The 27,583-nt window shown below is 44.9% G+C and overlaps 1 long non-coding RNA gene across 1 annotated transcript; it reads left to right on the forward strand.

Moving 5' to 3' along the window:
- Nucleotides 1–1,454: 1,454 nt before the first annotated feature.
- LOC135521107 (uncharacterized) lies at nucleotides 1,455–27,175 on the forward strand. Its single transcript, XR_010452490.1, has 3 exons — nucleotides 1,455–1,539; nucleotides 1,885–2,292; nucleotides 26,781–27,175. It is a non-coding gene; the product is annotated as an uncharacterized LOC135521107 (long non-coding RNA).
- The last annotated feature ends 408 nt before the right edge of the window (nucleotides 27,176–27,583 follow it).

The raw sequence follows: 27,583 nt of genomic DNA on the forward strand, positions 1-27,583 counted from the left end.
CCCTTCCCCTCAAGTTCCTCTAACAACTCTCCCCCTTCCCCTCAAGTTCCTCTAACAACTCTCCCCCTTCCCCTCAAGTTCAAGTTCCTCTAACAACTCTCCCCCTTCCCCTCAAGTTCCTCTAACAACTCTCCCCCTTCCCCTCAAGTTCAAGTTCCTCTAACAACTCTCCCCCTTCCCCTCAAGTTCCTCTAACAACTCTCCCCCTTCCCCTCAAGTTCTTCTAACAACTCTCCCCCTTCCCCTCAAGTTCCTCTAACAACTCTCCCCCTTCCCCTCAAGTTCCTCTAACAACTCTCCCCCTTCCCCTCAAGTTCCTCTAACAGCTCTCCCCCTTCCCCTCAAGTTCCTCTAACAACTCTCCCCCTTCCCCTCAAGTTCCTCTAACAACTCTCCCCCTTCCCCTCAAGTTCAAGTTCCTCTAACAACTCTCCCCCTTCCCCTCAAGTTCCTCTAACAACTCTCCCCTTCCCCTCAAGTTCAAGTTCCTCTAACAACTCTCCCCTTCCCCTCAAGTTCCTCTAACAACTCTCCCCCTTCCCCTCAAGTTCTTCTAACAACTCTCCCCCTTCCCCTCAAGTTCCTCTAACAACTCTCCCCCTTCCCCTCAAGTTCCTCTAACAACTCTCCCCCTTCCCCTCAAGTTCCTCTAACAGCTCTCCCCCTTCCCCTCAAGTTCCTCTAACAACTCTCCCCCTTCCCCTCAAGTTCCTCTAACAACTCTCCCCTTCCCCTCAAGTTCAAGTTCCTCTAACAACTCTCCCCCTTCCCCTCAAGTTCCTCTAACAACTCTCCCCCTTCCCCTCAAGTTCCTCTAACAACTCTCCCCCTTCCCCTCAAGTTCCTCTAACAACTCTCCCCCTTCCCTTCAAGTTTCTCTAACAACTCTCCCCCATTCCCTTCCCCCCCTCTCTCCTTCTGTCCTACTCTTCCCAGTCTCCTTCCCTCTCATCCTCTCGCCCTCTCTCACCCACTTTCTCCTCCTCTCCTCCCCCCTTTCCCCCAAGCCTGTGGTGTCCCAGCACCACCCACCTAAGTGTCACTGAGGAATGTTCCATCACTGAAACAGGGGAAAATGGCTGGGCTAATATATAACCAATCACTCCGGTGAGTTTCCTGTGTGTCCTTTGAGCTCCACTACAGTCTCAAAGTTCAGGCCTGGAATGCCAGAACATGGCTCCTATTTGACAGGGGTCAGCGCACCAGTAACCTCACATTCTAAAAGACTATTGTTCCCAGGGCCAGAGAGACTCCACAAGACACACAGGCACACACACTCCCTGGCCCCTGGAGGACCAACATCAAGGGCTAGCTTTATTTAAATGACATCCGTCTGCACAGTAACCCTCCATTCAAGGGATTAAACAAGGTGTGTGTCCAGTGTAATATCGCATTGTATTCTGCATTGGCAGAATATTATAATTTCTCATTACCAATCCTGTCAGTTGGTGGATTTCAGAAAGAACATATCTATCAGATGTTTTATGTATGTTTTATGTATAAAAAAAACATCAATGAAAAGGCAAAAGAAGCACACAGGTAAGACCCCCACACACACAAACAAACAAACACACACACACACACACACACACACACACACACACACACACACACAAACCGCAGGTTGAATGTGTCTGAACAGTGTGGTGGTCTGTTGGTCTGCATCAGAGGTATTCAACTCTTACCCTTTGAGGTCCAGAGCCTGCTGGTTTTCTGTTCTACCTGATAATTAATTGAACACACCTGGTCTAAATCAGTCCCTGTTTAGAGGGGAACAAAGGGAGAGAAAAAAACGCAGTGGAACTTCGAAGTGCAGAGTTGAGTTTGAAGGGTCTGGATGGTGCCTGTGTGTCTGAAAAGTAATTCTTTTTGACCCTTTGGTAGGGTCAAAGGAGAAAGCAGATTGGCTGACGGAGTTGAAAGCAGATTGACTGACGGAGTTGAAAGCAGATTGGCTGACGGAGTTGAAAGCGGATTGGCTGACAGAGTTGAAAGCAGACTGGCTGACGGAGTTGAAAGCAGACTGGCTGACGGAGTTGAAAGCAGATTGGCTGACGGAGGTGAAAGCAGATTGGCTGACGGAGTTGAAAGCAGATTGGCTGACGGAGTTGAAAGCAGATTGGCTGACGGAGGTGAGGGCTGTTTGGCTGACGGAGTTGAAAGCAGATTGGCTGACGGAGTTGAAAGCAGATTGGCTGACGGAGTTGAAAGCAGATTGGCTGACGGAGGTGAGGGCTGTTTGCGCTATCCAAAACCGCAACCTGAGCCACAAAACCTCAGACACACACACAGGTATGTAGTCATGTTAACGGACACCTGAAATACTGTACCTGGCAGATCAAAACTACACCCACGCACTGTTAACCGTCAAACGGCTGGTGTGGGAAATAAATCCTTGTCTTGAGCTAATACCTGTTCTGACACAACAGACAGACGGATGGATGGAGGGATGGGTGGACTGTCTAGAAAGGACAAGGGGAAAGAGAGAGAGTGAGAGAGACAGAGAGACAAAGAGAGAGAGAGACAGAGAGAAAGAAAGAGAGTGAGACAAAGAGAGAGAGAGAGAGAGAGAGAGAGAGAGAGAGAGAGAGAGAGAGAGAGAGAGAGAGAGAGAGAGAGAGAGAGAGAGAGAGAGAAAGCGAGTAAGTTATTGATTAGTTATTTCACCTCTGTTTCCCATGTCAATAAAGCCCTTTGAATTGAATTTAGAGAGCGAGAAGATGCAGGAAAAATGCCACTAAGGTTTATCAGTTTATTTGCTCTTTCTTTTGTTGTCTCTCTCTTGGCCTTTCATCTGCAGGGCCAGGCTGCTGTGGGGTCAAATGAGAGTTTGGCTATTGAGAAAACATGATTGCAGTCTTTTTGCCCAATGCATTGATTAAAAAATATGAAGCTGTGTGTCCACTCTGTTAGAGGCGACAGAGATGAAAACCTTCACTCTGCCATGTCCCGGCCTATTCTCTCTGCCACAAAGAGCCTGTGAGAGAGAGACCTTGTGGCTTTGTTATAGCCTTTGAATACGATACAGAGCTTTTTCTATATGTAGCCTATAGACTGTGTGCTGGGAATAAGATTTCTTTTTACTGTACACTACAGATGGTGTGGAATGGACTCAGCTTCACTTCGACCACTTTTGAAGAATTAAAACGTCTGATGAAAATGTTGGTTTTGGGGTGAATTATCCCTTTAAAGGACATTATGTCAACTCAGAAGTTCAATGACCTTTTACTCCCATTCCAAACGTCAAATTACTCCAAACATCACAATCATGTTTTTGTCTATCATGTGACTGGTTGGCCTTCTCTTTGTTTTGGCCTCCTGTATTTGCACTTTGGTTATGAAGCTAACAGACTGCCCAGCTAGCACATTTAGTTCCTTGGAAGTTGTGTGAATGTATGTTGTTGGTTTCACATTGGTTGTGGGAATGAAGACATACGTTTCCTGACCGGTAAACGGAATGTTTTTTTAAATGTTCTGAGAACAGAAGTGAAAATTTCACCTGTTCTAGGAATGTTTCTTTTTAGGTTGCAGGGAGGTTTTGTGAATATTTTACTCTGGGTCCTTGAAAGTTTTCCTGGTCGGTGTTATTAATGCTCTGTGAATGGAAATTATCAAGTTTTTAGGGGGTGGGGGGTTGAATAACCTCATTAAAACATTCACTGAATGTTTCAATAAGACTTTTAAAAACACTGCTAGATTATTTTGGGATTTTTTTTTCCCCAACTACAAGCACATATGTGGCTCACGACCTGCATTTGGTCTTATGTATCAACAACTGAAATTGTTTTTTTACATTGGATAAAAGTAGAAACTAAGAGCTACAAAATTGTATATTGTACACTGCAGTATTGATGAACAATGGGAAAGTAATTCTGCTTTGAAAGTTGACAAACTTGGAAACTTACTTTTGAGAAAATGGCCTTTGAATGTTTTGGTATGTACAGGGGCTTGCAAAAGTATTCACCCGCCTTGAAATTGTTCCTATTCTGAAGTCTTACAACCTGTAATTAAAAATCATTTTGGATGGGGTTATATAATTTGACTTACACAACACTTTGAAGATGCAAAATAATTTTGGGGGTGAAACAATCAAGAAATAAGACAAAAAAATTAACTTGAGAGTGCATAACTATTCACCCCCCCGCCCAAAGTCGTTACTTTGTAGATCCACCTTCTGCAGCAATTACAGCTGCATTCCTCTTGGCGTATGTCTCTATAAGCTTGGCACATATAGCAACTGGGATTTTTGCCCATTCTTCAAGGCAAAACTGCTCCAGCTCCTTCAAGTAGGATGGGTTCCGCTGGTGTTCAGCAATATTTAAGTCATACCACAGATTCTCAATTGGATTAAGGTCTGGGCTTTGACTAGGCCATTCCAAGACGTTTAAACGTTTCCCCTTAAACCACTCAAGTGTTGTTTTAGCAGTATGCTTAACCTCTTGAAACTCTAGGGGCGCTATATCATTTTTGGATAAAATGACGTGCCCGTTTTAAGCGCAATATTTTGTCACAAAAAGATGCTCGACTATGCATATAATTGATAGCTTTGGAAAGAAAACACTGACGTTTCCAGAACTGCAAAGGTATTCTCTGTGCGTGCCCTAGAACGTGAGCTACAGGCAAAACCAAGATGAAACGGCATCCAGGAAATCAGCAGGATTTTTGAGGCTCCGTTTTCCATTGTCTCCTTATATCGCTGTGAATGCGAGAGGAATGAGCCTGCCCTTTCTGTCGTTTCCCCAAGGTGTCTGCAGCATTGTGACGTATTTGTAGGCATATCATTGGAAGATTGACCATAAGAGACCACATTTACCAGGTGTCCGCCCGGTGTCCTGCGCCGAAATTGGTGCGCAAACCTCAGCTGCAAGTATTTTTCCATGGAATTCAGAGAAGAAAGCAGGCTTCCACGAACGATATATCAATGAAGAGATATGTGAAAAAACACCTTGAGGATTGATTCTAAACAACGTTTGCCATGTTTCGGTCGATATTATGGAGTTAATTCGGAAAAAGTTTGACGTTGTTGGTGACTGAATTTTCGGTTCGTTTCGGTAGCCAAATGTGATGTACAAAACGGAGCGATTTCTTCTACACAAAGATTCTTTCAGGAAAAACTGAACATTTGCTATGTAACTGAGAGTCTCCTCATTGAAAACATCCGAAGCTCTTCAAAGGTAAATGATTTTATTTATTTGGTTATCTGGTTTTTGTGAAAATGTTGCGTGCTAAATGCTACTCAAAATGCTAAGCTAGCTTAGCATACTCTTACACAAATTAGTCCATTGCTATGGTTCAAAAGCATATTTTGAAAATCTGAGATGACAGTGTTGTTAAGAAAAGGCTAAGCTTGAGAGCAGGCACATTATTTTCATTTTATTTGCGATTTTCAGAAACCGTTAACGTTACATTATGCTAATGAGCTTGAGGCTATAACTGTATACAGGTTTTTTTCATAGCCAAACGTGAACAAAACGGAGCGATTTGTCCTACACAAATAATATTTTTTGGAAAAACTGAAAATTTGCTATCTAACTGAGAGTCTCCTCATTGAAAACATCTGAAGTTCTTCAAAGGTAAATGATTTTATTTGAATGATTTTCTTGTTTTTGTGAAAATGTTGCTGGCTGAATTCTAGGCTTATAGCTATGTTAGCAATCAATACTCTTACACAAATGCTTGTTTAGCTATGGTTGAAAAGCATATTTTGAAAATCTGAGATGACAATGTTGTTAACAAAAGTCTAAGCTTGAGAGCAAATATATTTATTTCATTTCATTTGCGATTTTCATGAATAGTTAACGTTGCGTTATGCTAATGAGCTTGAGGCTATAAATAGAATCCCGGATCCGGGATTGCGCGACGCAACAGGTTAAGGTCATTGTTCTGCTGGAAGGTGAACCTCCGTCCCAGTCTCAAATCTCTGTAAGACTGAAACAGGTTTCCTTTTAAGAATCCCCCTGTACTTAGCAACATCCATCATTCTTTCAATTCTGACCAGTTTCCCAGTCCCTGCCGATGGAAAAACATCCCCACAGCATGATGCTGCCACCACCATGCTTCACTGTGGGCGTGGTGTTCTCGGGGTGATGAGAAGTGTTGGGTTTGCGCCAGACACAGCGTTTTTCTTGAGGGCCAAAAATATACATTTTTGTCTCATCTGACCAGGGTACATTCTTCCATATGTTTGGGAAGTCTCCTACGCGCCTTTTGGCAAACACCAAACGTGTTTGCTTATTTTTTTCTTTAAACAGTGGCTTTTTTCTGGCCACTCTTCCGTTAAGCCCAGCTCTGTGGAGTGTACAGCTTAAACTGGTCCTATGGACAGATACCCCAATCTCCGCTGTGGAGCTTTGCAGATCATTCAGGGGTATCTTTGGTCTCATTGTTGCCTCTCTGATTAATGCCCTCCTTGCCTGGTCCATGAGATTTGGTGGGCCGCCCTCTCTTGGCAGGTTGGTGCCATTTTCTTTCAATTAAAAGAAAAACGGATTTAATGGTGATCTGTGGGATGTTCAAAGTTTGTGACTTTTTTTTATAACCCAACCCTGATCTGTACTTCTCCACAACTCTGTCCCTGACCTGTTTGGAGAGCTCCTTGGCAGTCATAGTACTGCTTGTTGGTTCCCTTTGCTTAGTGGAGTGCCTTTCATGTATACAAGTGGGAAGTTTACATACACTTAGGTTGGAATAATTACATCTTGTTTTTCAACCACTCCACACATTTCTTGTTAACAAACTGAAGTTTTGGCAAGTTGGTTAGGACACTTACTTTGTGCATGACACAAGAACATTTTCCAATAATTGTTTAGATACAGATTATTTCACGTATTATTCAGTTTAACACAAATCCAGCGGGTCAGAAATATACATACACTAAGTTTACTGTGCCTTTAAACATCTTGAAAAATTCCAGAAAATGATCTAATGGCTATACACAGCTTCGAATAAGCTAATTGACATAATTTGAGTCAATTGGAGGTGTACCTGTGGATGTATTTCAAGGCCTACCTTCAAACTCAGGGCCACTTTGCTTGATATTATGGGAAAATCAAAAGATATCAGCCAAATCCTCAGAAAAAATGTAGATCTCCACAAGTCTGGTTCATCCTTCCAAGCCATTTCCAAACGCCTGAAGGTACCACATTCATCTGCTCAAACAATAGTACACAAGTATAAAGACCATGGGTGTTACTTCCAAAGTTGTGGGAAAATGGCTTAAGGACAACAAAGTCAAGGTATTGGAGTGGCCATCACAAAGCCCTGACCTCAAATCCCATAGAAAATGTGTAGGCAGAATTGAAAAAGCGTGTTCGAGCAAGGAGGCCTGCAAACCTGACTCAGTTACGTCAGCTCCGTCAGGAGGAATGGATCAAAATTCACCCAACCTATTGTGGGGAGCTTGTGGAAGGCTACCTGAAACATTTGACTAACAAATATTAATTGAGTGTATGCAAACACCTGATCCACTAGGAATGTGATGAAATAAATAATAGTTGAAATAAATCATCCTCTCTACTATTATTCTGACAGTTCACATTCTTTAAATTAAGTGGTGATCCTAAATGACTTTTTACAAGGATTAAATGTCAGAAATGGTGAAAAACGGAATTTAAATGTATTTGAACAAGGTGTATGTAAACTTCCGACTTCAACTGTATATGTATTGAGATCTTGTGACACTTAAATAAAGTCCACCTGTTTGCAATCTAACTAATGATGTGACTTCTGAAAGTAATTGGTTGCACCAGATCTTATTTAGGGCCTTCCTAGCAAAAGGGATGAATGCATATGCACCACTTTTCGGTTTTACAATTTACTTTTTTTTATTTTTTTTTATTTCACTTCACCAATTTGGACTATTTTGTGTATGTCCATTTACATGAAATCCAAATAAAAATAAATGTAATTACAGGTTGCAATGCAACAAAATAGGATAAATGCCAAGGGGGATGAATACTTTTGCAAGGAACCGTAGTGAAGAGCTCTTCTAGTCTACACCCATTCAGCATCGTTCTAAAGTTTTAGCCCCACTCATCTCGGAACGTTCAGAGAGCACACTTGATGATCTCCAACTATTTGTTTAACTATGGATATCATGAAAATAGCCTATCCAGCCCTGCTGGCAACAATTTCATTTTCTTATTTTTTGAAGACGTTTGCTGATACCGGCCATATTCAACGGGTGTTGTAGACTTAGCTTAGCTTAAAACATGTAAATAGCTAGCTAGGTAAAAAAATGAACCTAGCTAGGTAAACAACATGTAAAATCACACACGTCACAAAGTTAGCTAACGAGCGAGCCAGCTAATGTTAGCTAGTTAAACAACAGAGAACACAGTGCCAAATCATGCCATTACAACCCTGCATGAATATGCTGGGAGCCAACCAACCAGGTTCAATGTTAGCTAGGTTACATTAGTCTTTGACTAGAAAAGCAAACGGCTCTGGGATACGAATAGTAATGTCAGCCAGGGAGCCAGCCAGCTAACGTTAGCTAACTAGCTAACAGTACACTTTATCTTGAAATTAAACCACTTTGTCAAAATTAGAAACGTCTAAAATGTAGCTACCGTAGCTAATGCTAGACTATCTTACCTGTATACATAATCATGCATGATGGAGTCATCCCCCATGTCATGAATGCTATGCCACGTTTGCCCTTAGTTTGAAAATTTAATCCAGAGACGTTTAATCCAGAGGTGTTTAATCCAGAGGTATTTTCAGCATCTCTTTAAGGGGCCAGACCCTGAGCTCACCTGCGTGAATTGTTTGTTTATAGTTATATCATTACATTTTGTTTTGTCTAAATCTAAGTGCGTTGCTCGTGGCAAAGTGTATTGTTCGTGGCATGTGTGAAGACCTTAATCCTAATGTGCAGAACACTTTCCAATCACTACCGGAGGTTGTGTAGATTCAGTAACTAAATCAACCACCACCACCTACTCCTATTAGTTTCTGCTCTCTTTCCGAGATAAAGCTCAACCTCTCCAAAACAGCATTGCATTGCCTAATGGTTGTTCTACAAAGTAAAAAAGAGGAATGAAGAAGAAGCGAGGCTCAAGAGGTGGTATCAGGAACAGTGTATGGAGGCGGGGACGCCATCACCCGCTCCCGGTGATCACCCTGTCAAATGTGCAGTCATTAAATACCAAACTGGATAAGTTAAATTTGAAGAGGACTTTAGGATAAGTAAACGTGGCTCAAGCAGGACAATATTGAGGTAAACATTGATGGATACACTGTCATTAGAGCAGATCCAGACAAAACAACATCACATAAATCAATAAGCGGGGAGCTGTGTATCTTTGTGGATCATACTTGGGCCACGCAGCGTGATATGATTGAACAAGTGTGCACCAGAGACTATGAGATTCTCGTTGTATAAATCAGGCTATTCTATCAACCACGCGAGTTTGGACAAATTATCATTATTCTGGTCTATTTACCTGGACCAAACAATAAGGAAGCTACTGACAGGATTACAGACAGTGTCAATGCTGCGCTTTCACGATCAACTGACCAGCCAGAATTTGTGCTTGAGGATCTCCATGCACCTCCCCACTCTGGAACTGTACGTCACCTGTCCAACTCGCTCAACTCGCATCCTGGATCTGTGTTAATAAGGCAATGTAGAGGATGCACACAAGGCAGTGTGCAGAGCACCCATCGGGAAATCAGACCATAACCTTAGCCATACAGGCAGCAGGTGAATCCTGTAGAGAAATCCATTCAGATATGGACAGAGGAGAGTAGGGAGGAGCTCAAGGTTTGCTTTGACGTCACAGACTGGGAGCTGTTCTTTGACTTGTGCAGGGATCCCCATGAGTTGACAGACAGCATTGCATCATACATCCAATTCTGTGAGGATACTGTCAATAACACAAAAACTGTCCGATTATTTCCCAACAACAAGCCCTGGGTGTCTAAGGACTTGAAAATGTGCCTCAATTAAAGAAAGTTTGCATTCCTGAAAGGATACTGATGCTGTAAAGGATAAATAAAATGAAAATATGGAAAGCAAAAAAAAGAACTTCAAGGATAAAGTTGAGCAGAGGTTCTGTATAGGCAATCCAAGTCAAGCATGTGAAAGGCTTGTAATGCAGTGATGGGAAGAGAAAGGAAAAGAGAGAACAATAATATGACAGACTGTTCAAATATTTTTTCTGGAAGATTTGATACCATCAGTTTTAAAGATGAATTTAAACAAATATGTGTGAGTATCCTCAAATCCTATCCTGTCCAGATAACAGAGAACGAGGTGGCCTCATGCTTGTTAAATATTAAGCCACACAAAGCACCAGGCCCAGATGGACTACGGGGCAAAGTACTGAAGGTCTGCGACGACCAGCTCACACGACTGTTTCGACTCCTACTGATCACCTGTACGGTGCCAAAATCATGGAAGGTGTCGACCATAGTACCGGTACCTAAGAAGTCAGGGGCCAAATCTCCATAAGACGTTCGACCTGTGGCCCTCACGCCTATTTTCACCAAATTCATGGAAAGGGTTGCTAGTAAGCACCTTACCCTGTCCATAGCAGATCAGCTGGACCCGTTACAGTTTGACTATAAGGCACAGAGGGGGACTGAGGACGCTACCCTGACCTTGGTGAACACGGTGGCTAGTCACCTTCAACATGCAAAATCATATGCACACAATTTATTTTGAGATTTTAGTTCAGCTTTCAATGCAATGCAAATACACACACTGCTGAAATGACTACTGGACCTGAACGTCAATGGAGGCCTCGCAGGTTGGATCAAGGACTTTTTAACTGACCACCCACATGGTCCTCATGAATGGGGCCCTCTCTGATGAACTGACCCTGAACATAGGGGCGCCCCAGGGGTGTGTCCTTTCACCGTTGTTGTCCTCTTTCTACACTAATGAGATGAAGATCCAAGAAAACAATTTGAGCCTTTTTAAGTACGCGGATGACATGGCTCTAGTGGGACAATTTTTAAAAAGATGCTACCTCAGATGGGAAGAGCTATATAAAAAACTTTCCAACACCCTCCAAGAATGGTGCTGGGTAACTTCTTTGGGATAGGGGGCGGTATTTTGACATCCGGATGAAAAGCATGCCCAATGTAAACTGCCTGCTACTCAGGCCCGGAAGCTAGGACACGCATATAATTGTTAGATTTGGATAGAAATTACTATAAAGTTTCTAAAACTGTTACAATAATGTCTGTGAATATAACAGAACTGAAATGGCAGGCGAAACACCGAGGACAAACCACCCCCCCAAAAAAATATTCATCCTACCACTTTTATAATAGAGTGAAATCGTGCCCGGTTGCAGTTCCTAGGGGTTCCACTAGATGTCAACAGTCTCTAGAAAGAGTTTCAGAATGGTTTTTGGATAAATAAGTCAGAAAATTAGTTTTTCTAGGTGGCTCCCATTTTGGCTGTAGTCTTTCCAAGCGCGTGAATGAGAGCGCATTCTTTGGTATTTTTCTCTGGTAAAGACTAACGATTCTCCGTCTTAAATCTGATAGATACCCTAATATGCAAATAAACTAAGGTTTGATTATAAACGTTGATTGACTTGTTTGGATAAGTTCATTGATAACGTTTGGGATTCATATTGTAGGCATTTTGAAGGAAACCGAGTGGATTATTGACTGAAGTGCGCCAGCTAAACTGAGTTTTCATGGATATAAAGAAGGCTTTATGGAACAAAAGGACCATTTGTAATGTAACTGGGACCTTTTGTAGTGCCAACAGAAGATCTTCAAAGGTAAGGCATATATTATATTGCTATTTCTGACTTTCATGTCGCAGCTCCTTGGTTGAAAAGTATTTGTTATGCATTTGTGTGCTGGGCGTTGTCCTCAGATAATTGCATGGTTTGCTTTCGCCGTAGAGCCTTTTTGAAATCTGACATGACGGCTGGACGAGAAATCCCGTATCCGGGAGCGTAATCATAGCCTCAAACGCATTAGCATAACGCAGCGGACATAAATACCCCTAGAAACTTTTCCCATTCATGAAAATCGCAAATGAAATGAAATAAATATATTCAAACACAAGCTTAGCCTTTTGTTTAACAACACTGTCATCTCAGATTTTCAAAATATGCGTTACAGCCAACGCTGGACAAGCATTTGTGTAAGTTTAACATGGTATAATGCTATGCTAGGCTCTGCTCGCAGCAGGCAACATTTTCACGAAAATAAGAAAAGCAACCAAATTAAATCATTTACCTTTGAAGAACTTCAGATGCTTTCACTCGGGAGACTCCCAGTTAGATAGCAAATGTTCCTTTTTTCCAAAAATATTATTGTTGTAGGTGAAATGGCTCCCATTTCTTCATCATGCTTCGCTGAGAAATCGACCGCAAAATGCTACAACTATAACGCCAAACTGTTTTCAAAATTTGCTCCATAATATCGACAAACACGGCAAACGTTGTTTAGGATCCATCCTCAAGGTGTTTTTAACATATATATTCGATAATATATCGAGGCAATTGTTTTCTCATAAGAAGCGATTGGAAAAATGGTTACCTCAGTATTTTACGCAAGATTTTCTCCAGGAGACACCATGTGACCACATGCTATTAAATATGGTCCCTTACGGCCATTCTTTAATGGAAATGCCTAAAAGACGTCACAATGCTGTGACACCTTGGGGAATGCGTGGAAAATGTAAGCTCATTCGTAGTTCATTCACAGCCATATAAGGAGTCATTGGCATGAGGCGGTTTCAAAAAATGCGGCACTTCCTGGTTGGATTTTTATCTAATTTGCAAGAGTAAGTTGAGACCTCAATTGAGTTTAAATATAAACACTTTTTTATCTGAGGGCCTTTAAAAGGGGGGCCCGTCAGTTTCCCATCCCCGCTATAGTGTATCTGCAGATAGACAATCCAAATAAAGGGTTGCTGTTTTCTTAACGTTCTCGGAACAATGTGAGAAAATGACTTTAAATACAACGTTATGGCCTAGTTAAATAAAGGTGAATTGTAAAAATAATAATATTCTTCCCCTGGGCGGCGACACCTCAAACAATGGAAATAAGGGTTATAAACAGGCAGGGAAAAACTGGGAGCCAATCACGTTACTCAATGATTCGAGAAATTAAGGAGAAGTTTATCTAAAGTTCCATCCAGAATACTTGTATTTTCATCAACATTTATGATGAGTATTTCTGTAAGTTGATGTGGCACTCTGCAAAATCACCGGATGTTTTGGAAGCAAAACATTACTGAACGTAACGTGCCAATGTAAACTGAGATCTTTGGATATAAATGTGAACTTTATCAAACAAAACATACATGTATTGTGTAACATGTCCTATGAGTGTCATCTGATGAAGATCAAAGGTTAGTGATTCATTTTCTCTCTATTTCTGCTTTTTGTGAGTCCTCTCTTTGGCTGGAAAAAATGGCTGTGTTTTTCTGTGACTAGGTGCAGACCTAACATAATTGTTTGGTGTGCTTTTGTCATGAAGCCTTTTTGAAATCGGACACTGGTGGGATTAACAACATGTATCTTTAAAATGGTGTAAAATACTTGTATGTTTGAGGAATTTGGCGCTCTGCATTTTCACTGGCAGTTGTCATATCGATCCCGTTAGCGGGATCTAAACCATAAGAAGTTAACGTGCTCTCAATTCAGAGAGTTCCACTTTCTTGGTGTGAAAGTCCTCTTAGGGTAGGCCCTGACCTCTGCAGTTTAAATTCAGACAGCCCAGACTCAGGACACTATTGCTTATTTAATTGGCTATAATTAACTATAACAAAACAAATACGACCAAATAGATTTGACATGTGATTTATTTTAAATTAACTAAGAGTAGGCTGAAACAAGCACAGTAATCAAGGGGCCTTTGTCAAAATTGTGATAACATTTTGACAAATAAGAAAATAAACTAGCTTAATTTAAGGACTAAACCATTTACAGCTGTGCCATACAGGTTACAAAATAGTTGGGAAGAGATTTCCATTGTAACAACTCCATAGCACATGGTTAATGGGCTCCTGAGTGGTGCAGCGGTCTAAGGCACTGCATCTCAGTGATAGAGGTGTCACTACAGACCCTGGTTTGATTGCAGGCAGTATCACAAATGGCTGTGATTTGGAGTCCCATAGGGGTGCGCACAATTGGCCCAGCATCGTCCGGGTTAGAATTTGGTCTTAATGACTTGCCTAGTTAAATAAAGGTTAAATAAATGAACTGATACACAAAACAGCATCAGATTCAAAACGTTGTTTTTCAATTACATTTTTATGAAAAATGATTGCAACCAATATAATGTTATATATATGGGGGATACAACCATCCCAGCCCTGCAGAATTTGCTACGAAGAGGCAGAATCATTGGATAAATTGTTTTTGTACTGTCTATATGTGGCTTGTATTTGGTCTCAGGTTCTGGAATGGCTGACGAATTGCAACATTAAAGTGGTGCTAACACTGCAAATAACACTGCTATGGGGTTTGAAGAGTGATAGTCAATCGGTCAAAAATATAATAATACTCTTAATCATTTTTACTATCTTTAATTTACAATCTGCACAGTAATCGAGAGAATGAGAATAGAAAGTTTCAGAACTTTTGTGAAACGTCACAGCACAGTTGAAAAATATATGGCAAAACTGGATGCTGTTCAGAGATACTGTAAATGGGAGGGGTTGAGGGTAGCTGAAGGCTGGGACTGGAAGGTCCTCATGGATAGATGGGGTGGGTTGAGGGTAGCTGAAGGCTGGGACTGAAAGGTCTTCATGGATAGATGGGGTGGGTTGAGGGTAGCTGAAGGCTGGGACTGAAAGGTCTTCATGGATAGATGGGAGGGGTTGAGGGTAGCTGAAGGCTGGGACTGGAAGGTCCTCATGGATAGATGGGAGGGGTTGAGGGTAGCTGAAGGCTGGGACTGGAAGGTCTTCATGGATAGATGGGAGGGGTTGAGGGTAGCTGAAGGCTGGGACTGGAAGGTCCTCATGGATAGATGGGAGGGGTTGAGGGTAGCTGAAGGCTGGGACTGAAAGGTCTTCATGGATAGATGGGAGGGGTTGAGGGTAGCTGAAGGCTGGGACTGGAAGGTCCTCATGGATAGATGGGAGGGGTTGAGGGTAGCTGAAGGCTGGGACTGGAAGGTCCTCATGGATAGATGGGAGGGGTTGAGGGTAGCTGAAGGCTGGGACTGAAAGGTCTTCATGGATAGATGGGAGGGGTTGAGGGTAGCTGAAGGCTGGGACTGAAAGGTCTTCATGGATAGATGGGAGGGGTTGAGGGTAGCTGAAGGCTGGGACTGAAAGGTCTTCATGGATAGATGGGAGGGGTTGAGGGTAGCTGAAGGCTGGGACTGAAAGGTCTTCATGGATAGATGGGAGGGGTTGAGGGTAGCTGAAGGCTGGGACTGGGAGGGGTTGAAAGGTCTTCATGGATAGATGGGAGGGGTTGAGGGTAGGGAGGGGTTGAGGCTGGGACTGGGACTGAAGGTCTTCATGGATAGATGGGAGGGGTTGAGGGTAGCTGAAGGCTGGGACTGAAAGGTCTTCATGGATAGATGGGAGGGGTTGAGGGTAGCTGAAGGCTGGGACTGGAAGGTCTTCATGGATAGATGGGAGGGGTTGAGGGTAGCTGAAGGCTGGGACTGAAAGGTCTTCATGGATAGATGGGAGGGGTTGAGGGTAGCTGAAGGCTGGGACTGGAAGGTCTTCATGGATAGATGGGAGGGGTTGAGGGTAGCTGAAGGCTGGGACTGAAAGGTCTTCATGGATAGATGGGAGGGGTTGAGGGTAGCTGAAGGCTGGGACTGAAAGGTCTTCATGGATAGATGGGAGGGGTTGAGGGTAGCTGAAGGCTGGGACTGAAAGGTCTTCATGGATAGATGGGAGGGGTTGAGGGTAGCTGAAGGCTGGGACTGAAAGGTCTTCATGGATAGATGGGAGGGGTTGGGGGCTAGCTGGATAGGCTGGGACTGAAAGGTCTTCATGGATAGATGGGAGGGTTGAGGGTAGCTGAAGGCTGGGACTGAAAGGTCTTCATGGATAGATGGGAGGGGTTGAGGGTAGCTGATAGGCTGGGACTGAAAGGTCTTCATGGATAGATGGGAGGGGTTGAGGGTAGCTGAAGGCTGGGACTGAAAGGTCTTCATGGATAGATGGGAGGGGTTGAGGGTAGCTGAAGGCTGGGACTGAAAGGTCTTCATGGATAGATGGGAGGGTTGAGGGTAGCTGAAGGCTGGGACTGAAAGGTCTTCATGGATAGATGGGAGGGGTTGAGGGTAGCTGAAGGCTGGGACTGAAAGGTCTTCATGGATAGATGGGAGGGGTTGAAGGCTGGGACTGAAAGGTCTTCATGAGGGTAGCTGAAGGCTGGGACTGAAAGGTCTTCATGGATAGATGGGAGGGGTTGAGGGTAGCTGAAGGCTGGGACTGAAAGGTCTTCATGGATAGATGGGAGGGGTTGAGGGTAGCTGAAGGCTGGGACTGAAAGGTCTTCATGGATAGATGGGAGGGGTTGAGGGTAGCTGAAGGCTGGGACTGAAAGGTCTTCATGGATAGATGGGAGGGGTTGAGGGTAGCTGAAGGCTGGGACTGAAAGGTCTTCATGGATAGATGGGAGGGGTTGAGGGTAGCTGAAGGCTGGGACTGAAAGGTCTTCATGGATAGATGGGAGGGGTTGAGGGTAGCTGAAGGCTGGGACTGAAAGGTCTTCATGGATAGATGGGAGGGGTTGAGGGTAGCTGAAGGCTGGGACTGAAAGGTCTTCATGGATAGATGGGAGGGGTTGAGGGTAGCTGAAGGCTGGGACTGAAAGGTCTTCATGGATAGATGGGAGGGGTTGAGGGTAGCTGAAGGCTGGGACTGAAAGGTCTTCATGGATAGATGGGAGGGGTTGAGGGTAGCTGAAGGCTGGGACTGAAAGGTCTTCATGGATAGATGGGAGGGGTTGAGGGTAGCTGAAGGCTGGGACTGAAAGGTCTTCATGGATAGATGGGAGGGGTTGAGGGTAGCTGAAGGCTGGGACTGAAAGGTCTTCATGGATAGATGGGAGGGGTTGAGGGTAGCTGAAGGCTGGGACTGAAACTGGTCTTCATGGATAGATGGGAGGGGTTGAGGGTAGCTGAAGGCTGGGACTGAAAGGTCTTCATGGATAGATGGGAGGGGTTGAGGGTAGCTGAAGGCTGGGACTGAAAGGTCTTCATGGATAGATGGGAGGGGTTGAGGGTAGCTGAAGGCTGGGACTGAAAGGTCTTCATGGATAGATGGGAGGGTTGAGGGTAGCTGAGGGGGACTGAAAGCTTCATGGATAGATGGGAGGGGTTGAGGGTAGCTGGGACTGAAAGGTCTTCATGGATAGATGGGAGGGGTTGAGGGTAGCTGAAGGCTGGGACTGAAAGGTCTTCATGGATAGATGGGAGGGGTTGAGGGTAGCTGAAGGCTGGGACTGAAAGGTCTTCATGGATAGATGGGAGGGTTGAGGGTAGCTGAAGGCTGGGACTGAAAGGTCTTCATGGATAGATGGGAGGGGTTGAGGGTAGCTGAAGGCTGGGACTGAAAGGTCTTCATGGATAGATGGGAGGGGTTGAGGGTAGCTGAAGGCTGGGACTGAAAGGTCTTCATGGATAGATGGGAGGGGTTGAGGGTAGCTGAAGGCTGGGACTGAAAGGTCTTCATGGATAGATGGGAGGGGTTGAGGGTAGCTGAAGGCTGGGACTGAAAGGTCTTCATGGATAGATGGGAGGGGTTGAGGGTAGCTGAAGGCTGGGACTGAAAGGTCTTCATGGATAGATGGGAGGGGTTGAGGGTAGCTGAAGGCTGGGACTGAAAGGTCTTCATGGATAGATGGGAGGGTTGAGGGTAGCTGAAGGCTGGGACTGAAAGGTCTTCATGGATAGATGGGAGGGGTTGAGGGTAGCTGAAGGCTGGGACTGAAAGGTCTTCATGGATAGATGGGAGGGTTGAGGGTAGCTGAAGGCTGGGACTGGAAGGTCTTCATGGATAGATGGGAGGGGTTGAGGGTAGCTGAAGGCTGGGACTGAAAGGTCTTCATGGATAGATGGGAGGGTTGAGGGTAGCTGAAGGCTGGGACTGAAAGGTCTTCATGGATAGATGGGAGGGGTTGAGGGTAGCTGAAGGCTGGGACTGAAAGGTCTTCATGGATAGATGGGAGGGGTTGAGGGTAGCTGAAGGCTGGGACTGAAAGGTCTTCATGGATAGATGGGAGGGGTTGAGGGTAGCTGAAGGCTGGGACTGAAAGGTCCTCATGGATAGATGGGAGGGGTTGAGGGTAGCTGAAGGCTGGGACTGAAAGGTCTTCATGGATAGATGGGAGCGGTTGAGGGTAGCTGAAGGCTGGGACTGAAAGGTCTTCATGGATAGATGGGAGGGTTGAGGGTTGAGGGTAGCTGAAGGCTGGGACTGAAAGGTCTTCATGGATAGATGGGAGGGGTTGAGGGTAGCTGAAGGCTGGGACTGAAAGGTCTTCATGGATAGATGGGAGGGGTTGAGGGTAGCTGAAGGCTGGGACTGAAAGGTCTTCATGGATAGATGGGAGGGGTTGAGGGTAGCTGAAGGCTGGGACTGAAAGGTCTTCATGGATAGATGGGAGGGGTTGAGGGTAGCTGAAGGCTGGGACTGAAAGGTCTTCATGGATAGATGGGAGGGGTTGAGGGTAGCTGAAGGCTGGGACTGAAAGGTCTTCATGGATAGATGGGAGGGGTTGAGGGTAGCTGAAGGCTGGGACTGAAAGGTCTTCATGGATAGATGGGAGGGGTTGAGGGTAGCTGAAGGCTGGGACTGGAAGGTCTTCATGGATAGATGGGAGGGGTTGAGGGTAGCTGAAGGCTGGGACTGAAAGGTCTTCATGGATAGATGGGAGGGGTTGAGGGTAGCTGAAAGGCTGGGACTGAAACTGGTCTTCATGGATAGATGGGAGCGGTTGAGGGTAGCTGAAGGCTGGGACTGGAAGGTCTTCATGGATAGATGGGAGGGGTTGAGGGTAGCTAAGGCTGGGACTGCTGATAGGCTGGGACTGAAAGGTCTTCATGGATAGATGGGAGGGGTTGAGGGTAGCTGAAGGCTGGGACTGAAAGGTCTTCATGGATAGATGGGAGGGGGATTGAGGGTAGCTGAAGGCTGGGACTGAAAGGTCTTCATGGATAGATGGGAGGGGTTGAGGGTAGCTGAAGGCTGGGACTGAAAGGTCTTCATGGATAGATGGGAGCGGTTGAGGGTAGCTGAAGGCTGGGACTGAAAGGTCTTCATGGATAGATGGGAGGGGAGGGTTGAGGGTAGCTGATAGGCTGGGACTGAAAGGTCTTCATGGATAGATGGGAGGGGTTGAGGGTAGCTGAAGGCTGGGACTGAAAGGTCTTCATGGATAGATGGGAGGGTTGAGGGTAGCTGAAGGCTGGGACTGAAAGGTCTTCATGGATAGATGGGAGGGGTTGAGGGTAGCTGAAGGCTGGGACTGAAAGGTCTTCATGGATAGATGGGAGGGGTTGAGGGTAGCTGAAGGCTGGGACTGAAAGGTCTTCATGGATAGATGGGAGGGGTTGAGGGTAGCTGAAGGCTGAGACTGACTGGAAGGTCTTCATGGATAGATGGGAGGGGTTGAGGGTAGCTGAAGGCTGGGACTGAAAGGTCTTCATGGATAGATGGGAGGGGTTGAGGGTAGCTGAAGGCTGGGACTGGAAGGTCTTCATGGATAGATGGGAGGGGTTGAGGGTAGCTGAAGGCTGGGACTGGAAGGTCTTCATGGATAGATGGGAGCGGTTGAGGGTAGCTGAAGGCTGGGACTGAAAGGTCTTCATGGATAGATGGGAGCGGTTGAGGGTAGCTGAAGGCTGGGACTGAAAGGTCTTCATGGATAGATGGGAGCGGTTGAGGGTAGCTGAAGGCTGGGACTGGAAGGTCTTCATGGATAGATGGGAGGGGTTGAGGGTAGCTGAAGGCTGGGACTGAAAGGTCTTCATGGATAGATGGGAGGGGTTGAGGGTAGCTGAAGGCTGGGACTGAAAGGTCTTCATGGATAGATGGGAGCGGTTGAGGGTAGCTGAAGGCTGGGACTGAAAGGTCTTCATGGATAGATGGGAGGGGTTGAGGGTAGCTGAAGGCTGGGACTGGAAGGTCTCCATAGATAGATGGGAGGGGAGGGTTGAGGGTAGCTGAAAGGTCTTCAGGATAGATGGGAGGGGTGGGACTGAAGGTCTTCATGGATAGATGGGAGGGGTTGAGGGTAGCTGAAGGCTGGGACTGAAAGGTCTTCATGGATAGATGGGAGGGGTTGAGGGTAGCTGAAGGCTGGGACTGAAAGGTCTTCATAGATAGATGGGAGGGGTTGAGGGTAGCTGAAGGCTGGGACTGAAAGGTCTTCATGGATAGATGGGAGGGGTTGAGGGTAGCTGAAGGCTGGGACTGGAAGGTCTCCATAGATAGATGGGAGGGGTTGAGGGTAGCTGAAGGCTGGGACTGGAAGGTCTTCATAGATAGATGGGAGGGGTTGAGGGTAGCTGAAGGCTGGGACTGGAAGGTCTCCATAGATAGATGGGGTGGGTTGAGGGTAGCTGAAGGCTGGGACTGGAAGGTCTTCATAGATAGATGGGAGGGGTTGAGGGTAACTGAAGGCTGGGACTGGAAGGTCTTCATAGATAGATGGGAGGGGTTGAGGGTAGCTGAAGGATTGGACTAAAAACAAACAAAAGATAACTATTGAAAATACACTCTGTCCGTAAAATGTATATAGCATGTATAAGCTGGAAGTAGAAGCCTGAGTGATGTTGTCCATTAGTTTACTCCAATTAGGGGAGGGATGGTAGGGGAAAATTATAAAGGAAATTATATTTGAAAAACATATATATATATTTCTCCAAAAATATATATGGGGTACTGTAAATGCAGTAGACAATTACACTGATAGAAGACACAATCTATCTGCAATATTAAAGCAGATCTACAGTTGTCACAATTGTGATACACACACACGTTAATCTGGTGTGAATCACGAAACATACGACATACCTCTGACAAGCAGGCTACTATTATTTACCTTAGTGTGGTCCGAATGATTATGGACCACGGCTGTTCAGATACATACACACATGCCATGGCTGAACAGTAGCGCAGACGTAGACACACGCATACAAAGTGGAGTTACGCAGGCTGGTGTTGTGACTCAGACAGAAGCAGACGTCATCTGGTCAACCACAAGGCCAACAGAATCAACTCTACTCTGGACACACACACATGAACACACACACAGATAAGCACCCCCACACACACATGGGCGCGCACACACACGCACACACACACGAACACACACACAAACACACATGTACACACACATATAAACACAAGTACAAGTATGCATGCATGTGTTTGATTAGCTGGAACCACTTCGTCCCTATCTACTTCGCTAGAACTCGATACTAGAACCTGATACCTTTAACCCGATACTCTAACCCGAGACCAGAACCCGATACTAGAACCCAATACTTTAACCCAAGACCAGAACCCGAGACTAGAACCCTGGACCTCAAAAATACACCTGGACCGCCCTCCAGAAACGTTCTTCTCAGTCGCGCCTCTGAAAAGCTGGCATTCCAGCAACGTGAGTAGAGATATTTCAGGCTGAGGAATGAGGTTACAAATTCTCATGTTACAGATGTACACACATCCTCTGTCACTGGTCACAGATCACCCTATCACATTTCCCAGAGGACAACAACTCACATGTGAGGTTGATGTACATGTCGTTCACTAAACAGTGAATCTTACACCAGCTTCCCATAACGCACTGGACTCTAGTTCTTCAGACCGAGCTATTCACACCACAGGAGGTTGGTGGCTCCTTCATAGGGGAGAACGGGCTAGTGGTAATGACTAGAGCAGAATCAGTGAAATGTTATGAAACACATCAAACACATGGTTTCCAGGTGTTTGATGCCACGTGTGCTCCGGGCATGTGCTGACCACATGGCAGGTGTCTTCACTGACATTTTCAACATGTCCCTGATTGAGTCTGTAATACCAACATGTTTCAAGTAGACCACCATCGTCACTGTGTCCAAGAACACAAAGGCAACCTGCCTAAATGACTACAGATCTGTTGAACTCACGTCCGTAGCCATGAAATGCTTCGAAAGGCTGATAAGAGCTCACATCAATCAACACCATGTTCCCAGAAACCCTAGACCCACTCCAATTTGCATTGCGCCCAAACAGATCCACAGGTGATGCATTCTCTATTGAACTCCACACTGCCCTTTCCTACCTGGACAAAAGGAACACCTACGTGAGAATGCTATTCATAGTACCCTGAAAGCTCATCACTAAGCTAAGGATCCTAGAACTAAACACCTCCCTCTGCAACTGGATCCTGGACTTCCTGACGGTCTGCCCCCAGGTGGTGAGGGTAGGTAGCAACACATCTGCCACACTGATCCTCAACATTGGAGCCTCTCAGGGGTGCGTGCTCAGTCCCCTCCTGTACTACCTGTTCACCCACGACTCCAACACCATCATCAAGTTTGCAGACGATACAACAGCGGTAGGCCTGATCACCGACAACAACAAGCGCCTATAGGGAGGAGGTCAGAGACCTGGTCGGGTGGTGACAGAATAACAACCTATCCCTCAACATAACCAAGACTAAGGAGATGAATGTGGACTACAGGAAAAGGAGGACATAGCACTCCCCCATTCTCATCGACGAGACTGTAGTGGAACAGGTTGAGACCTTCAAGTTCCTTGGTGCCCCATCACCAACAAATTAGAATGGTCCAAACACACCAAGACAATCGTGAAGAGGGCACGACAAAGCCTATTCCCCCTCAGGAAACTAAAAAGATATGGCATGGGTCCTCAGATCCTCATAAGGTTCTACAGCTGCAACATCAAGAGCATCCTGTCTGGTTGTATCTCTGTCTGGTACGGCAATTGCTCGACCTCCGACCGCAAGGTACTACAGAGGGTAGTGCGCACGGCCCAGTACATCACTGTAGCTAAGCTGCCTGCCATCCAGGACCTCTACACCAGGCGGTGTCAGAGGAAGGCCCTAAAAATGGTCAGACCCCAGCCACCCCAGTCATAGACTGCTCTCTCTGCTACCACATGGCAATCGGTACCGGAGTGCCAAGTCTAGGACAAAAAGGTTTCTCAACAGTTTTTACCCCCAAGACTCCTGAACAGGTAATCAAATGTCTACCCAGACTATTTGCATTGTGTGCTTCCCCCAAACCCTATTTTATGCTGCTGTTCTCTGTTTATCGTATATGCATAGTCACTTTAACTATACATTCATGTAAATATTACCTCAATTAGCCCGACCAACCAGTGTCCCCGCACATTGGCTAACCGGTATATCTGCATTGTGTCCCGCCACCCACCACCCTCCACCCTGTCTTTTACACTTCTGCTACTCTCTGTTTGTCATATATGCATAGTCACTTTAACCATATCTACATGTACATACTACCTCAATCAGCTCAACTAACAGGTGCCTGTATATAGCCTCACTACTGTATATAGCCTCACTACTGTATATAGCCTCACTACTGTATATAGTGTCGCTGTTATTTTTCACAGTCCTTTTACTGTTGTTTTTATTTCTTTACTTACCTATTGTTCACCTATTTTTTTTTTTAATTGCACTGTTGGTTAGAGCCTGTAAGTAAGCATTTCACTGTAAGATCTACCTATTGTAATCGACGCACGTGACAAATCTGCGTATTCCTTCAAAGCTCAGTTGTCCTGAGTCTGCACAACTCTGCCTGGACCTAGGATCAAGAGAGACGCTCAAGTGTTTTAGTACTATATCTCTTGACACAATGATGAAAATAATCATGGCCTCTAAACCTTCAAGCTGCATACTGGACCCTATTCCAACTAAACTACTGAAAGAGCTGCTTCCTGTGCTTGGCCCTCCTATGTTGAACATAATAAACGGCTCTCTATCCACCGGATGTGTACCAAACTCACTAAAAGTGGCAGTAATAAAGCCTCTCTTGAAAAAGCCAAACCTTGACCCAGAAAATATAAAAAACTATCGGCATATATCGAATCTTCTATTCCTCTCAAAAATCTTAGAAAAGGCGGTTGCGCAGCATCTCACTGCCTTCCTGAAGACAAACAATGTATACGAAATGCTTCAGTCTGGTTTTAGACCCCATCATAGCACTGAGACGGCACTTGTGAAGGTGGTAAATGACATTTTAATGGCATCGGACCGAGGTTCTGCATCTGTCCTCGTGCTCCTAGACCTTAGTGCTGCTTTTGATACCATCGATCACCACATTCTTTTGGAGAGATTGGAAACCCAAATTGGTCTACACGGACAAGTTCTGGCCTGGTTTAGATCTTATCTGTCGGAAAGATATCAGTTTGTCTCTGTGAATGGTTTGTCCTCTGACAAATCAAGAAGAATCTAGTGGTGTGGGAGCTGTGCTTTGGCAAAGTGGGTGGGGTTATATCCTTCCTGTTTGGCCCTGTCTGGGGGTGTCCTCAGGTGGGGCCACAATGTCTCCTGACCCCTCCTGTCTCAGCCTCCAGTATTTATGCTGCAGTAGTTTATGTGTCGGGGGGCTGGGGTCAGTGTGTTATATCTGGAGTACTTCTCCTGTCCAATTCGGTGTCCTGTGTGAATCTAAGTGTGCGTTCTCTAATTCTCTCCTTCTCTCTCTTGGAGGACCTGAGCCCTAGGACCATGCCCCCGGACTACCTGACAAGATGACTCCTTGCTGTCCCCAGTCCACCTGGCCGTGCTGCTGCTCCAGTTTCAACTGTTCTACCTTATTATTATTCGACCATGCTGGTCATTTATGAACATTTGAACATCTTGGCCATGTTCTGTTATAATCTCTACCCGGCACAGCAAGAAGAGGACTGGGCACCCCACATAGCCTGGTTCCTCTCTAGGTTTTTGCCTATGTTTTGGCCTTTCTAGGGAGTTTTTCCTAACCGCCATGCATCTACACCTGCATTGCTTGCTGTTTGGGGTTTTAGGCTGGATTTCTGTACAGCACTTTGAGATATCAGCTGATGTACGAAGGGCTATATAAATAAATTTGATTTGATTTAGTTGGATTTGACTTCATCCCATTTGCTCCGTTCCAGCCATTATTATGAGCTGTCTTCCCCTCAGCAACCTCCTGTGATGCACATGACTTGAGAATGGAAACAACGTCTCGCTAACATATCGCTTACTCTCCGCCGCAGATATCAAGTTCCATACAAGTGCTTTCCCTTGTAATGCATCGTGGTGAAATATGAAGATGTGCTGTGTTATGATCCTAGAAAGCCAATTGTATTCTAGAAAGTTAATGGATTCTATTTCAAAAGGATGGTTCCGGAATGGTTCCGGAATTCTTCTTCCAGTGTCATTAATCCTGGGCTTTACAAGGTTGGGGGTGGAATATGAGCTGACCTGGTTGTAAATAAAGGTGAACTAAAGGGGGGGAAAATCTACCATTGATGCTTCTGAGCTGGGCTGTGCTGAACTGAGACAAGCTGCAAAGCTGCGCTGGACTGTCCTGATTTCAGCTCCACCATATAGCTGTTGGAACCACGCTTGATCTTCTGAAATGTCCTTTGTGTCTTCTACCCCATGCAGTGCCCGTGTCTCTGCCATCCATAAAGATATGTATGTAGACATTACTGGTTAACACAGTGTCCAGGTTAATGGAGTAGTAGGCCATGACTGATGGGGCAGTTCCAAAGGCTGTGGTCTGTGTACTCTACAATGTTTCCTATGGTGACATTGACTACTAGGTTACTCAACCCTGTTACTCAAAGCCAGTGACTCGGCAGTTAGACTTCCAGCCTGGAGTCTGACATTCTACAGCAGCTAGCAACTAAAGTCCAGAGAGCATTAGCAGCACGTGTTTGGGAAGCCATTCCCGATGCTCCAATGTCTCCGGTCGGCCTTGAATCTTTGATGTTCCGATCGATTCCCATCAGTTGGGGCCAAAAAACATGCGGGTCCCCCTCATGCAGTAACATTTCTGGTCTTATCAGAGCGGCCTACTTCACACAGGTTCCTGGCCATAAAGTCCTATGATGATAACAGGGACTGGAATATGGACCATCCCACACACACTGATCTATAGAGTCATGACCTCTGGTGTGTTTTCATAAAGAAGAGCACAATACAGAAGGCAACAGTTTTTTTGTTGTTTTCAATTCAAACCAAATCACATTTTATTTGTCACATGCATCGAACACAACAAGTGTAGAGCTTACTGTGAAATGCTTACTTACAAGCCCTTAATCAACAATGCAGTGTTTTTAAAAAGTAAGAGAGAAAATGACTGCATTAATGGCGTTTCCAAAACCCATTCATTCTCTTTACCATTAACTAACAATTGTGTGAAGTCAGCAGCCGCTTTCACGTGCCGTCTTGCTCTCTGACACGGGCAGGCAGTGGATGGATATAGTGTGACAATAGGCAGGTTTCCATTGACTCAGCTTTATTCGACCAAAGCAACGATGCAAAAAGCAGCCTGGTCACCAGAAACAATCTTCGATTTGAGATGTTTCATAAGGGGCTGAGATCGGCGATATATGAATTCCTCAAAATAAACCGATGGGACAGCACTGGGCTCGAACTCTGGGCTCGAAATAATACGATCATATCTGCATGTGTGGTTCCCACCGTGAAGCATGGAGAAGGAGGTGTGATGGTGTTGGGGTGCTTTGCTGGTGACACTGTCGTGATTTATTTAGAATTCAAGGCACACCTAACCATCATGGCTACCACAGCATTCTGCAGCAATACGCCATCCCATCTGGTTTGTGCTTAGTTTGACAATAATTTGTTTTTCAACAGGACAATGACCCAACACACCTCCAGGCTTTTTAAGGGCTATTTGACCAAGAAGGAGAGTGATGGAGTGCTGCATCAGATGACCTAGCCTCCACAATCACCTGACCTCAACCCAATTGAGATGGTTTGGGATGAGTTGGACCACAGAGTGAAGGAAAAGCAGCCAACAAGTGCTCAGCATATGTGGGACCTCATTCAAGACTGTTGGGAAAGCATTCCAGGTGAAGCTGGTTGAGAGAATGCCAAGAGTGTGCAATGCTGTCATCAAGGCAAATGGTGGCTACTTTGAAAAATCAAACACTTTTTTGGTTACTACGTGATTATGTGTGTGTTATTTCTTAGTTTTGATGTCCTCACTATTATTATTCTACAATAGTAAAAATAAAGAAAAACTCTTGAATGAATACCTGTGTCCAAACATTTGACTGGTACATTTATATATACATTTTTTTAAACCATTGTGTCATGTGTAATGGTAACGTCAGATATAGGATACATTTTCCAAAGATCGACAACATACTGTACAGTGCATTTGGAACGTATTCAGACCCCACTTTTTCCACATTTTGTTTTACGTTAGTCTTATTTTTAAATTAATTATATATATATACACAATACTCCATAATGACAAAGCGAAAACAGGTTTAACATTTGTTTTATAAAATATATACTGTACATTATTTACATACTTATTCAGACTCTTTGCTATAAGACTCGAAATTGAACTCCGGTGCATCCTCTTTCCATTGATCTGAGATGTTTCTACAACTTGATTGGCATCCACCTGTGGTAAATTCAATTAATTG

This window comes from Oncorhynchus masou, chromosome 29, assembly GCF_036934945.1.
Source record: "Oncorhynchus masou masou isolate Uvic2021 chromosome 29, UVic_Omas_1.1, whole genome shotgun sequence".
In the NCBI taxonomy this organism is placed as follows: domain Eukaryota; kingdom Metazoa; phylum Chordata; class Actinopteri; order Salmoniformes; family Salmonidae; genus Oncorhynchus; species Oncorhynchus masou.